The sequence below is a fragment of the Chinchilla lanigera genome, unplaced genomic scaffold, assembly GCF_000276665.1.
Source record: "Chinchilla lanigera isolate Chin_1 unplaced genomic scaffold, ChiLan1.0 scaffold00139, whole genome shotgun sequence".
NCBI classification, from domain to species: Eukaryota; Metazoa; Chordata; class Mammalia; order Rodentia; family Chinchillidae; genus Chinchilla; species Chinchilla lanigera.
In genome coordinates, this window is record NW_004955540.1 from 2,263,372 (window position 1) to 2,275,597 (window position 12,226).

The 12,226-nt window shown below is 42.6% G+C and overlaps 1 pseudogene; it reads right to left on the bottom strand.

Moving 5' to 3' along the window:
* Nucleotides 1-3,620: 3,620 nt before the first annotated feature.
* On the bottom strand, nt 3,621-7,458 carry LOC102012474 (annotated as a pseudogene).
* Between the last annotated feature and the right edge of the window lie 4,768 nt (nt 7,459-12,226).

A 12,226-nucleotide genomic window follows, 5' to 3' on the forward strand; every position in this document is an offset into this window, starting at 1 on the left:
TTATTATCATGGCCAAGAAATTTAACATTGATGCAAGTGTTACCTGATATACTCCATACTCAAGTATTTGTTTCTGGATATCTCCAAGATGTCCTTTTTTTTTTTTTTTCCTTTTTTTAATATCCAAAATCAATTTTGTATTTTCTAAATATCAGATTATTTTTTTGGAATGTTTTGGTATGAAAAAAGTATGAAAAGTTTTTTTTACTGGCTATTTAATATTCCAGAAGGCGGATTTGCTAGAATTTATTAATACATTCCTTTCTTTGGTGGTTATTTGTTCCTATTATAAATACTACAGGGTGTTGAGGGGGGCTTTGCCTTTTCCAGCTCTGACTCAGGCACCAGTAGAGTAGGGAGCAGAATCCATAGCAAGTGTGAGATTGACAGTCATATACAGAAGTCATTAAGAGTCGCTCACCACTCAGGGTCCCTAGACAAACTCTGCTGAGGTTTGCATATAGAGGTTTATTGAAGAGTGTCTTGGGGGCTACACCAGTGGGGGATCAAAAGCAACAGGAGACGGAGGAGGTGGGTGAGCTGTGATGCAGTCACTACATGGTTCTCAGCCAGGCTCTGGGCGTCTCTGGAGCTTGCATGGGCTTTGGAATCATCCCTTTTGAGGCAGGCGCCTGGGTCTCTGACCTCGGGCAGGGGCCAGTCACTGGATGTGGTCCCCTCTGGGGAGGAGATGGGAACTTTCTGGCTCTCCAGCTAGAGCAACTTTCAGAGAGCTTTGAGGGCGGGGATGTCTTGAAGACCCCAACATTCACCACACTGGAAGTGCACACGAGTCTATTGCTGAGTCTTGGGTCCCCTCAGCCAGACCGACTGCATGGGTGATCAGAGTGGGGCGCAGGAGGAAGGGTGAGGGGTGTGAGTCCAGGGGCCAGGGCAGAGGATGCCAGCACCTTCACCTTCCACAGGAGCACACACAGAACTTGAAATCCGTCTTCTCTAGTAGGGAAAGGAGGACCAGCTAGAGGGTGCTCCCTGGGTTCTGAGGGGAGCAAAGGAAGAGAATGTGTCCTGAGGTCAAAGAGTGGGCCCCTGGGAGACAGTACGGAGCCAGGACAGGTTTGGAAATCTTTTATTTTGAAATAATTTAATCTGAAAGGGTTCCTGCAAGCACTTCATCCCCTTCCCCCAGCACACAAGTGCGTCTTACCTAAGCACGGCCCATTTCTGGAACTAGGAAGCTGGCGCTGATATTGGTACAAATGTTACAAAGTACACTATAGACCTTACTTGATTTTTCATCAGTGTTTACATCGTGTTTGTGTGGTCCTATAAAATCCTGTCACACACACAGATGTGTGTGATGGCCACCACCCCAGGACACCTTCACCCGGCTCATGGCTACAGAGAAACTCCCTTCACAGTACTGCTGTGTCAGACTCCACTGTCAACCCAATCCCTGGCAGCTGAGGACCTGTTCTCCATCGCCAGAACCTTGTCATTTCAAGAGCACTGTATAAATGGAATTGAATGCATGCAACTTCCTGAGACCAGCTTTCTTTTCTCATGTAGTGTGACCCTCTTGAACTGCACCCATGTTGTACCAATAGTTCATTCTCCTTTTTTTTTTGTCTTTTTGAGACAGGGTCTCGCTACGCAGTTCAGGCTGGCCTTGAGCTCACTTTGTAGCCCAGGCTGGCCTTGAACTCACAACGATCCTCCTGCCTCAGCCTCCCGAGTGCTGGAATTACAGGCGTGCGCCACCACGTCTGCCTTCATTCTCTTTTGAATCTTAGAGCAGTCTTGCATGGTGTGCATCTGCACACAGTATACTTACCCACTCTGAGGCGGAGTCACTTTGAGACTTGCTTGGTAGGACCGGAGTGTGCAGGAAGCCAGACAATGAGGTCTGAGGGAAAAGAATTACCTAGGACCAAGACCTGAAGATGAAATCTTCTCCCTTGTCCTGAGAATGAAAACTGGAAAAGCTGGGCATGGTGGCACATGCCTGTAATCCCAGCACTTGGGAGGCTGAGGCAGGAGGATCATTGTGAGTTCGAGACCACCCTGGGCTACAAAGTGAGCTTAAAGCCAGCCAAACTGCATAGCAAGACCCTGTTTCAAAAAGACAAAAAAAAAAAAAACGAAACAAAAAACAATAAACAAAAACTGGAAAGGTCCCCAGAGAGGGAATTGCCAAAGATCCCATATAAAGTGTCACAGTGAGAGGCAGTTTTATTATTGCTACACCCTGGGAGCAGGAAGCCACCTTCAACAGTGTCTCAGAAGCCAGTTAAAGTAGCTCAGGTGTAACCACTTACTTTGGCCTTCTTCCACTCTGCATGGGCTCCGAGACAGCACTGGGGAGTGGAGGAGGCTTGTGCGGCAGAGGTCAGGAGAGAAGAAACTGTGTGGGAGCCCCCACTTCCCCTCTCCTTCCTGCAGCTCAGGTCTGGCTAAGAAGGTGGTGGTGAGGATGTCTTTTGAGGGAAAACTGAATATTTGACTAGGATAGGGAAGGGATGTGTTGAATTGTCTCTGTAAAGACCATGTTTGTGACTGGATGTGATCACCAGACTGTCATTATGGGACAGTGACCCCAGCAGCCAATCATGTTCAAGGACCAGCTCCTTCCCTCATACTGGCTCTGTCCCCGCAAACCCAAATCGATTTTAGTGGGATGATGGGAGAATAGCAACAAAGTTGTGTTTTGATTATGTCAATATGGCAGTTACATAAATAGCTTGGAAGTAAACATCTTCTATACATAAACCAATTTTTCTTTTATAGTATAATTTTCCTAGAGCAAATTCTGGAACTAGGATTAAGAGGTCAAAGCAAAGGAACATTTTATGGTTTTTAAAACATGTCAGCAAATTGCTTTTCTGAAGGTTTTTGCCAATTTATATTTCCACCAGAAATTGTATGTGTGTTTTATCACATATTCAGTAGCACAGGATAATATAATAAAACTATTAGAGATAAGAATTTTACTTTTGTGAAGTTTTCAAAAGAGACAGGGTCTCACTATATTGCCCAGGCTGGAGTGCAGTGGCCATTTATAGGCATGATCCCACGACTAATCAGCACGGGAGTTTTGACCTGCTCCATCTGACCTGGGCCGGTTCACCCCTCCTTAGGCAACCTGCTCCCAAGGGGGTCACCATGTTGATGCTGAACTTAGTGCGGACACGTGATCGGCGTAGTGCACTGCAGTCCAGAACTACTGGACTCAAGTGATCCTCCCACCTCAGCCTCCTGAGTAGCTGAGACTACAGGTGTGTGCCACCATGCCCAGCATAAAATTATTAATGTGATGGAATTTAAATGCTATTTTGATGCTTGGAATAATTTTATTTTATTTTATTTTAAGTTATTATGCCTTTATTTTGTAACTTACAAATTTTAATTTGTCCTTCAAAATTATAATTGATGCATTCCTTAGATTATGTCTTTCACATCCAAAAATGGGGAAGAACTCAGTCCTTGATTAAAAAACAAAACCACATACAGGAACACACACACCAAACCTGACTACAAATAATCTTCTACTGTTATGTTATTGCTGTGAAACTTCCACGCTGCTTTTTCCTCCAGATGTTTTCTTTTGATGGCATGGTAGCCAGTAGTTTTATATTTACACAAAAATTAATGCCTCTCTTTCACTCATAGATTCTCCCAGGTTTCTGTAGCACCACACCACCTTCTGCCATGGCACTTTGTAAGCGTTTTATTGAGTGTGCAGCTGCTTCCCAAGAGGTTGGTTTGTAGACCATTAAGCTGATTCCTGCCTCTAAGCATCGCTGTGCCTGCACTTGTCCTATGCTCTCATAAGCTACCACATTTCTGGTACTAAAAGGTGCTGTCTAACAGCCCACTCACGTGTGGACGCTGACACCACAACCCAGCCATTCCAATGCTCAACAAGCACTTCCATGTGATACTGAGTCCTTATAACTTGCAACCTGTGCCATAATTTGCAGGAGGGTCACACGGTCCCCCAATCCCACTCTTTCCTGGCTGCACCTAAGACCTCCAGATTCCTGGGGTTTCTGTTGGTCAACTCTGGGGCAACAGCTTCATTTTCCACAGGCTCCGAGTTGGGCTTCACCACTGGCGTGGAGCGGTTGAGAGAACTGCGAGCCGACACTTGTGCAGGCACTGGGGAGTACCCTGAGAAGTGGAATGAGATAAATAACCCAGGTTTCTGCAGATCAACAAATTCCAGAACCGTGACAAAAAAACGCCATCGCTGAGAGGAGGCCGGGAGAAAGCACGGAAGGCCTGCCTTCTTTTTGTGACCTGAGCCTGAACAGTTGACCGGCCTCACCCACGTTGCATCAGGAGAGAGGATGCGGACTGCGGCGCGGGAGCAGAGCCCCTGCTGTCCGGACGATGCTTGGAATAATTTTAAAGATATAATTTTAATAATATAATTTTTGTCTAGGTCTTTTATCAGTTTCCTTAAACTTGGGATTCATATCCCAAGTACAGAATGTCACTGAAGGTCTGATTTCATAAATTAAGTACAAAGTATTCATATCCAGCTTTCCTGCAGCATTTGGAAGCAGACTACACCCTGTGGTGTGGAGGAGCACCTGGGGAACTTTCCTTGAAAGAGGAGCAATTGCCTCCGTTTTGGTTGAGCCTGACCCTACTTTCATGTATTGATATGTATTGAGCTGGCTAGGACTTTTCCTTACCCCTTCAACTGGTTTTAAGCAATGCATATTGGTCTAGCCTAGGTGCTGGTGGTAGTCTTTGGAGATGGCAGGCTTGTTTCCCCAAACCCCTATTGCTCCCTGGAGTGAGCTGGGATGAGGTAGGATGTGTGAATCAGTGTTCCATGTTGTCAGCTGGGACAGAGCCATGGGAATAGAGGCTATGACTTCTGGGGCTTCAAAGATTACACATCAGAGCTGAAACACTGACCCCAAAACATTAGATGCTATCTCAGCTGTGTCATGCAGATTACTCTTTCTGCATATCCTTCTCTCTGCATGTGGTGGAGGTGATTTCAGGCCTTCTACCTAGCCCAGCTGATGGCACTCACCTACTTCCCAGGATTCTCACAGTCATTCATTCTCAAACCACTCCCTTCTTCACAAATGAATAAAATCTGGGTTCTATCCTGCATATAGGACTTTGTTCCAAATAGCCATCCCTATGGCTGGTCTTAGGACCCCTTCGTTCCCCATAACTACAAATAAGCCTTAGTGTCTTTATTCTTGCCGTGGGTTGCACTGGAAGTGGTAGATTGGAATTAACCTGCTAGGATTCCAACACTGTTTCATGGGATTACAAAGAGAAACTTCTTGGGCCGTGAGGAGCACTGGGAAGGGCTCTCTATGTTGTGGTTTATGGAGATGTATTGTGCAGTGAGTGGAAATGTCCCCGAAGTCCACACGGCGGAGCACGGCTCCCAGGCCGTGGTATGCTGAGGGGCCTTTGGGAGGTTATGAGTGTGGTCGAGGCAGGAGAGTGTGAGCCCTCATGATGGGGTTAGTGCCCTGAGGGGAAGCAAAGGGAGACAGGGCCTTCCATGCTGGTGTGAGGCAGTGAGAGGACGCCCATCTGTGAGCCAGGACAGAGCCCTTACCAGGAACCTGGGTCCCTGCCGGTCTTGGCTTGGACTCTCCAGTTGTCAGAGGTGTGGGAATAGATTTCTACGGCTGAAGCCACTGCCTGGACTGTGGTATTTGTTATGACAATGTGAACAGATGACTATAAGGCATAAAGGGACTACACAGCTGCCTGTGACCTCAAGGTCCTGCGTGAACTTGTCATTCATGACCCTCTGTGTACTGCTCCGTGCTAGAGGGTAATGCTTGAGGAGATGGACACACTGCATAGCTGGGGAATGAGAGGAACAAGGACTCCAGGGCGAGAGTTACGGCCCAGTGTCTGAAGCAGGGTCTCTGGGTGCACTCCATTCTCTGGCCGAAACTAACGTTTCTAGCATTTCAGTCACTTAACACTCCACGCAGAGACAGAAGATAGGGCAAAAGAGAGGTGGCATTGCTTCTGTGAAACACAGACTAACAGAGGAGACCCTCCAAGGATCCTTACTTGTGCAGGCAGACAGAGTGTGCACAAGTCAGTTACTGCTGTGCTTTGCAGTTATCTGGAGAGAGCTTTTACTTCTTCGTGCTGGAGTGAGATGCACTGCCGGGGGAAGAGGCAAGGAAGGATTCAGCCTGGCTGATGCCTCGATCTCACGCTGCCAGCCTCCAAAACTGTGAGTGAGAGAAGGAATTTCTATTGTTTTAAGGCCCCAAATTCGTAGCTGTTTTTTATAGGGTCCCTTTCATAGCAGCTGCTCCCTCAGCTCCACATGATGAAGGGTTTTAATTCTACAAGAGACGGGGCGTCAGATTACGTAAGAAACCCAGCTTGTGATATTCATTGTGGTAAACAAATGATTTATGTTTGAGCTACCTGTCTATTAACCTGAATATAGTTCCCACTCCATAAATGTAGGTCAGTTAAATATATGTATACTTTTTAAACAAACTTTTTACTTTGGGAAATTTTGGAGGATTAGGGAGAAGTTGCAGAGTTCCCATACAGTCCCTTTCCCAGTTTTGCATTCCTTTCACTTTGAAATCTTACATTACTATAGTACTTTTGCCAAAACCAAAAAACTAATGTTGGTGCATTGTTATAAGTTAAGCTCTAGGCTTTTATCGAATTTCACCTTTTTCTGTCCTATGAACCAATTTAAGATGCCGCACTGCATTTAGTTGTCATGTGTCTAATGCTAAAGAATACCCCAAACTAAGATGTGTGGTCATGCTGACATGCTTGTCCCGCCTTACTAAAGCAGACGGCTGTAGGTTAACTGCTGGCTCCTACGCACTTCACGTACATCACCTCCTATGTTGCTTATTCTATTGTTTTCCTACATGGCCATAAAAAACAACTACAAATCTGATGCTTTAAAACAGTAGAAATTTATTCTCTCATTCACAGTTTTGGAAGCTGGAAGTGTGAGATCATGGTGTCAGCAGCGCTGAATCCTTCCTTCCCTCTTCCCAGCAAGCCTTGGTATGCTTTGGCTCGCAGCTGGGTCACTGAACCTCTGTCTCCGTTTGGCACTGCCATCTCTTTATTTCTCAGAGTGTTGTCTCTTTTTATAATGACACTGTTGGACTTAGGGCCCACCCTTATCTAGTATGAACTTAGTTATACCTACAAATACCCTATTTCCAAATAAGGTCACATACTAAGATTATGGGCAGACATAAATGGTGGGGCATGTCCTACTCAGCTTGCCACACTTACTAAGACTCTTTTCCTGTTGAGACGGCAGAAACTGACCTAGGTCGCAGAAAGTGACTGAGCTGAGTTTCCATGTCTGCCCTCAACCCTTAGCTTAACTGTCTTCCCATCTTCCTGTTCCCCAGCCATTGTTCCTTTCCTTCCATTACTTATTGTCTCAGTCAAAGATACCCTGGATCTTAGTTTACCTTCATTTCCGTGGTCAGAAATGCCTGACATGAGTGGGGTTGTTAGTCACTGAGGTGGACAGATGGGACGGTATGCAGGGGAAAATTGCTCTATCTCCTTGAGAGTTAGTTTTCTCTTTTTGCAAAATGGGGAAAGTGAAACTTATCTCACTTTGTGGTAGTGCATATTCAGTGAAGTCAGTGTGTGAGGAAATACTTGGGAAAATCATCCAAGGTGTATAACCCTGAGGATTTTTATAAAAAAATTTTCTCCTTCTTTCCCTTCTCTTTTCCCACATCCCAGAAGCCCTTTACTCTTCGGTGGTTTCCTATCATTTCACAGTGTCTATCATACCTCCGAGTTTAACTTAACTCTTTCAAGTTTTACACTAGTGACACAATGCGGTGCTTGCACATGTATGTTTGATTTATTTCACTTATGAGTATGGTCTCTAGTTGTGACCATTTAAATATAAAGGCCTCGAGTTTATCTTTCTTTACAGCTGAGTAATATTCCATTATATAAAAGTACCATAATTTTCTTATCCAATCCTCGGTGGATGGACATTTGGGTTGCTTCCACATTTTAGCAATTACAAATTGTGCTGCTATGAACATAGGTGCACATATATCACTGTGATATGATGTTTTTAGATCTTCTGGGAAAATACCCAGCAGGGGGATAGCTGGGTTGAATGGGACCTCTAAACCTAGTTTTCGGAGGAATCTCCAAACTGATTTCCACAGTGGTTTCACCAGTCTGCATTCCCACCAGCAGTGGAGAAGGGTTCCTATTTCTCCACAGCCTCGCCAGCATTTGTTATTGGTTGATTTCTTAATGCTAGCCATTCTTACTGGGGTAAGGTGGAATGTATATACAGGATAGATAACATGGTTGTTCTTCTATCTGCTGTTTCTATGCTGAAAGAAACTGTCAATGAGTCTTTGGTTGACCAGTATTGCATGTCTATATCTGTTTTCATGAGAAGCCACTTTGAAGATATCAATATGTAATACAACCACCATTGTTAATTCCCTACCACTTTGTTTGTAACTCTGTATTGTCTGTATTGTGCTTGTGATATGTTGTAAAATGTTGTATGTCTGTTAATGTTTCCCTCCTTTTATCCTTAAAATAAAAAAAAAATAAAAAAAAATAAAAAAATTTTCTGAAAGTGAATGAGTGAATTATTCACCTAGAATATTGACTGATTTATTTCCTTGAGTTTCTACCTTGGTGACATGCCTTGAAATTTTAGGCATATGAGCAAGGAACAGAAATAACCTAGCACAGATATTCAGCATTCTCCATAATTTTACTGAAGAAGTAGTAATGTTTTAATTTTCTCTGGCTAGGTTACAAGAAAAATTGACATCATAGCTCTGTCACTTACCAGAAATGTCACCTTTTATTTAACTTGATGTCTTCAGATAGGCCAAAGAAAAGAACACATAACCTCCTTGCATAGTTCCTGCACATGATTTTTTTTTAAAAAAATCATGTTATTATTATTACTATTAATATTATGAGTATAATTTGTATTCAGAGGCATGGGATTATACAGGCTTGGTTTGTGAACATATTTGTTATTTAAAAACTTTTGAAATATTTTGAAATGATTTTAGACTTAAAGAAAAATTATACAAATAGTATAGAGAACCCTCATATACTCCTCATCCAGGTTCCCCTTGTGTTAGCTTACATAATATAAGCACAAAATAATGACTAAAAGAAGAAATTTTTTTAGTGTTTGGTTTTAGTTTATTAAGGTATTTTGTAGGAATCTTTGACTTTCTGAATACATATTATTCGGAGGTACGATGCATGCATAGTCTTTCAAATGCCTTTGTACAATTTCATCTCAAAATAACGTCATTCACAGCATACACAGAAATCTAAAAGACGGATGATATTTATATGATTTAATAAGTTCTTGCTGCTTTAATGAAAGAAATTTTTTTTTTTTTGTCTTTTTGAGACAGGGTCTTGCTAGGCAGTTCAGGCTGGCCTTGAACTCACTTTGTAGCCCATGTTGGCCCTGAACTTGCAATGATCCTCTTGCCTCAGCCTTTTGAGTGGGGGATTACAGGTGTACACCACCACACCTGGCTTAAAAAAAAAAAAGAACTTTACATTGATGCAACATTGCTGTGTAAATAATAGATCTCTCTTGAATGTGTTAATTTTACCATTAACTTTTTTTTGCTACAGGATCTAATCTTGGATCTCATAGTGAACTTGGTTATGAGAAGGAGACTAACTTAGTCTACTCTAACTTAGTTCTCCCTTGTCTCTCATGACTTCAGCTCTTCTGAAGAGAGCTGGTCAGTTACTTTGGCGCAGGTCCACCCTTTTCAATTTTCTTTATTAAGCAGAAATAAACCCAGTTTTAGCCCAAATATCTTGGATGTAACGTAGCGTCAGTCCTCTACACATCCTATCAGGGGGCACATTGTCAATATATCTTTTTTTTTTTTTTTTTTTTTTTTTTTTTTTTTTTTTTTTTTTTTTTTTTTTTTTTTTTTTTTTTTTTTTTTTTTTTTTTGGTTTTTCTCTGGTACCGGGAACCGAACTCACGACCTTGCGCTTGCCAGGCAGGCGCTTTTGCCGCTGAGCTAAATCCCCAGCCCCTTGTCAATATATCTTATTACTGTTGACATTAACCTCGACCTCAAGGTTGGAATGGTGTGTGCCAAGTTTCTGCATTGTAAATTACATTTTTCCCTTTGTGATGGATAAATACCTTAGAGATACTTTAAAACTGTGCAGATCTCCTGTTTCTCATACTTTCACTCACTAATTGTAGCATCTCTGGTTAATTTTTGCATGCAACAAGGTGTTTGTCTATTAGTGATTTTCTAGATCCTTTATACTTTCTCCATCTGTTAACTGGAATTTTGCTGTAAGGAAGAGAATCCCTTTTCTCCATTCATTTATGTATTTATCTATATCGACGCAGGTTTAGGCACACTTATTTTATGTTAGGGATCGTGATCTGACACTGTATTTCATTGCCTAAACTGTTGCAGCCCTGGGCAGTGGGAGCTGAGACAAGTGGACTCCTGTGTCCCTGTAACACACCCAGTTATTTCTGAGTACTTTTCCACTATTTGTCATTTTTAAATTTCAGACTTGTGTTGTATTTTCTTTACCACAACTCTGGAACCAAGCTTTTCTCCAGAGAGCTTTTAATTCTTCTTATTGGAGAATAGATTTAGAAACTGAGATCCTGGCACTGAATGCACTGTTGGCATCTCATTTCCTCTCAGCAAGCAGAGTCGAAAATACATAGATGTGTGCTAAGACACCAACGTGCACCTATATGAGCATTGGAAGCTGCATGAATACTCTCCTTCCGAGGTAGAGGCGTGACACCGGTCAGGTGTTTGTCTCCCAGTAACAGAGAACAGATACTTCCCGGTGTTGCAGGGCTGATCGTACTTGTTTACTTTCAAGTTTTATGTTGCGATTCCAGTAGCTGAGGATGTTGGAGAAGAGACCTGATCTCAGGTAATCCTGGAGGCGGAAATTAAAAGAACTCATAGAAGCACGCAGTTCCACTTCCTAACTGGTGCTCCATGGAGTGCTCTTGTGGAAGGTGTTAATGGGAGTGTTTAATGAAAGAATTCTGTGCTCTAGTGGGTTTAAGAAACTCAACATCCCAGATCCTCCTCATCTGTGTAACGTTGTCCGTGGGTTACTGAGCAGTTTCAAAAACTGTGTTTAATTTATGGAGAGATTAAGAGTAAATGTGTCCAATCTGTGTGCTTTGTTCTGCACATTTACTTAGGGCTGCATTTTGTTCTGGGCAAAGACTGAAAATATTCCTGCTGCACGTGACCACATTCCTTATAGAAGGAAGCTGCCTTAAACTGTGCCTTCAAGTGACTTTTAAAACCTAGGGGGAAATTGTATTAATTGTATATCAAGGGGCAAATAATGTCTTCAGAAAAAATATTCTCAGTTCTAGCTGTTGAAATATGATTTCACAGGACTTAATGGAAAACTAAAGACAAAACAAAAAAAGTCCTGCTTCAAAGTAGTTATTTTGTGGCAAAGGTAGAAACCTACAATCTCTCCTCTGCCAGAGCATTTCATATTTAAACATTCTATTTTTAACCTGATGGTAGGACTCACAGCTAATGCTTATGAGAACTATGTCTAGACAGTTGAGAAAAACAGGAAATGAATTACATTGTCATAGTTTCAGAGAATTTAACCTTATGTCTTCTAGCTCCATGCTGGGCCTTCTTTTTTAAAAAAACTTTCCTTTCCTCCTGAGAATTTCAGGGCATTTGAGGAACTGTAATAATCCAGGCCTCTTCAGGGAGCACAGATGACTATTTTGGTGGCAGAGGAAGTGAGAATATGAGTTCACTGTGCCTAGACTGCCGATTGAATGCAGCTACTTGGAGAGACCTGTTTCCTGTCCTCTTCTGAACCTCAGGTGTGAGTGTATAGCAGGCTCTCATGTCTGCTCCTAGAGGGAAGGAGTTCAGCCTGGCGACTTTTCTTTCACTGTTCTGGCCACACAGTGTGATGCACCTGGAAGAGCCCATTAAGGAGAGGTAGCAAGTGTTTACGCAGCACTTTCTGTGTGCCAGCCATGGAGCAAAGCATGTCACATGCATTATCTCACTTTTTAAAAATTTTTTTTATTTTAAAGATAAAAGGAGGGAAACATTAACAGACATACAACATTTTACAACACATCACAAGCACAGTACAGACAATACAGAGTTACAAACAAAGTGGTAGGGAATTAACAATGGTGGTTGTATTACATATTGCTATCTTCAAAGTGGCTTCTCATGAAAAC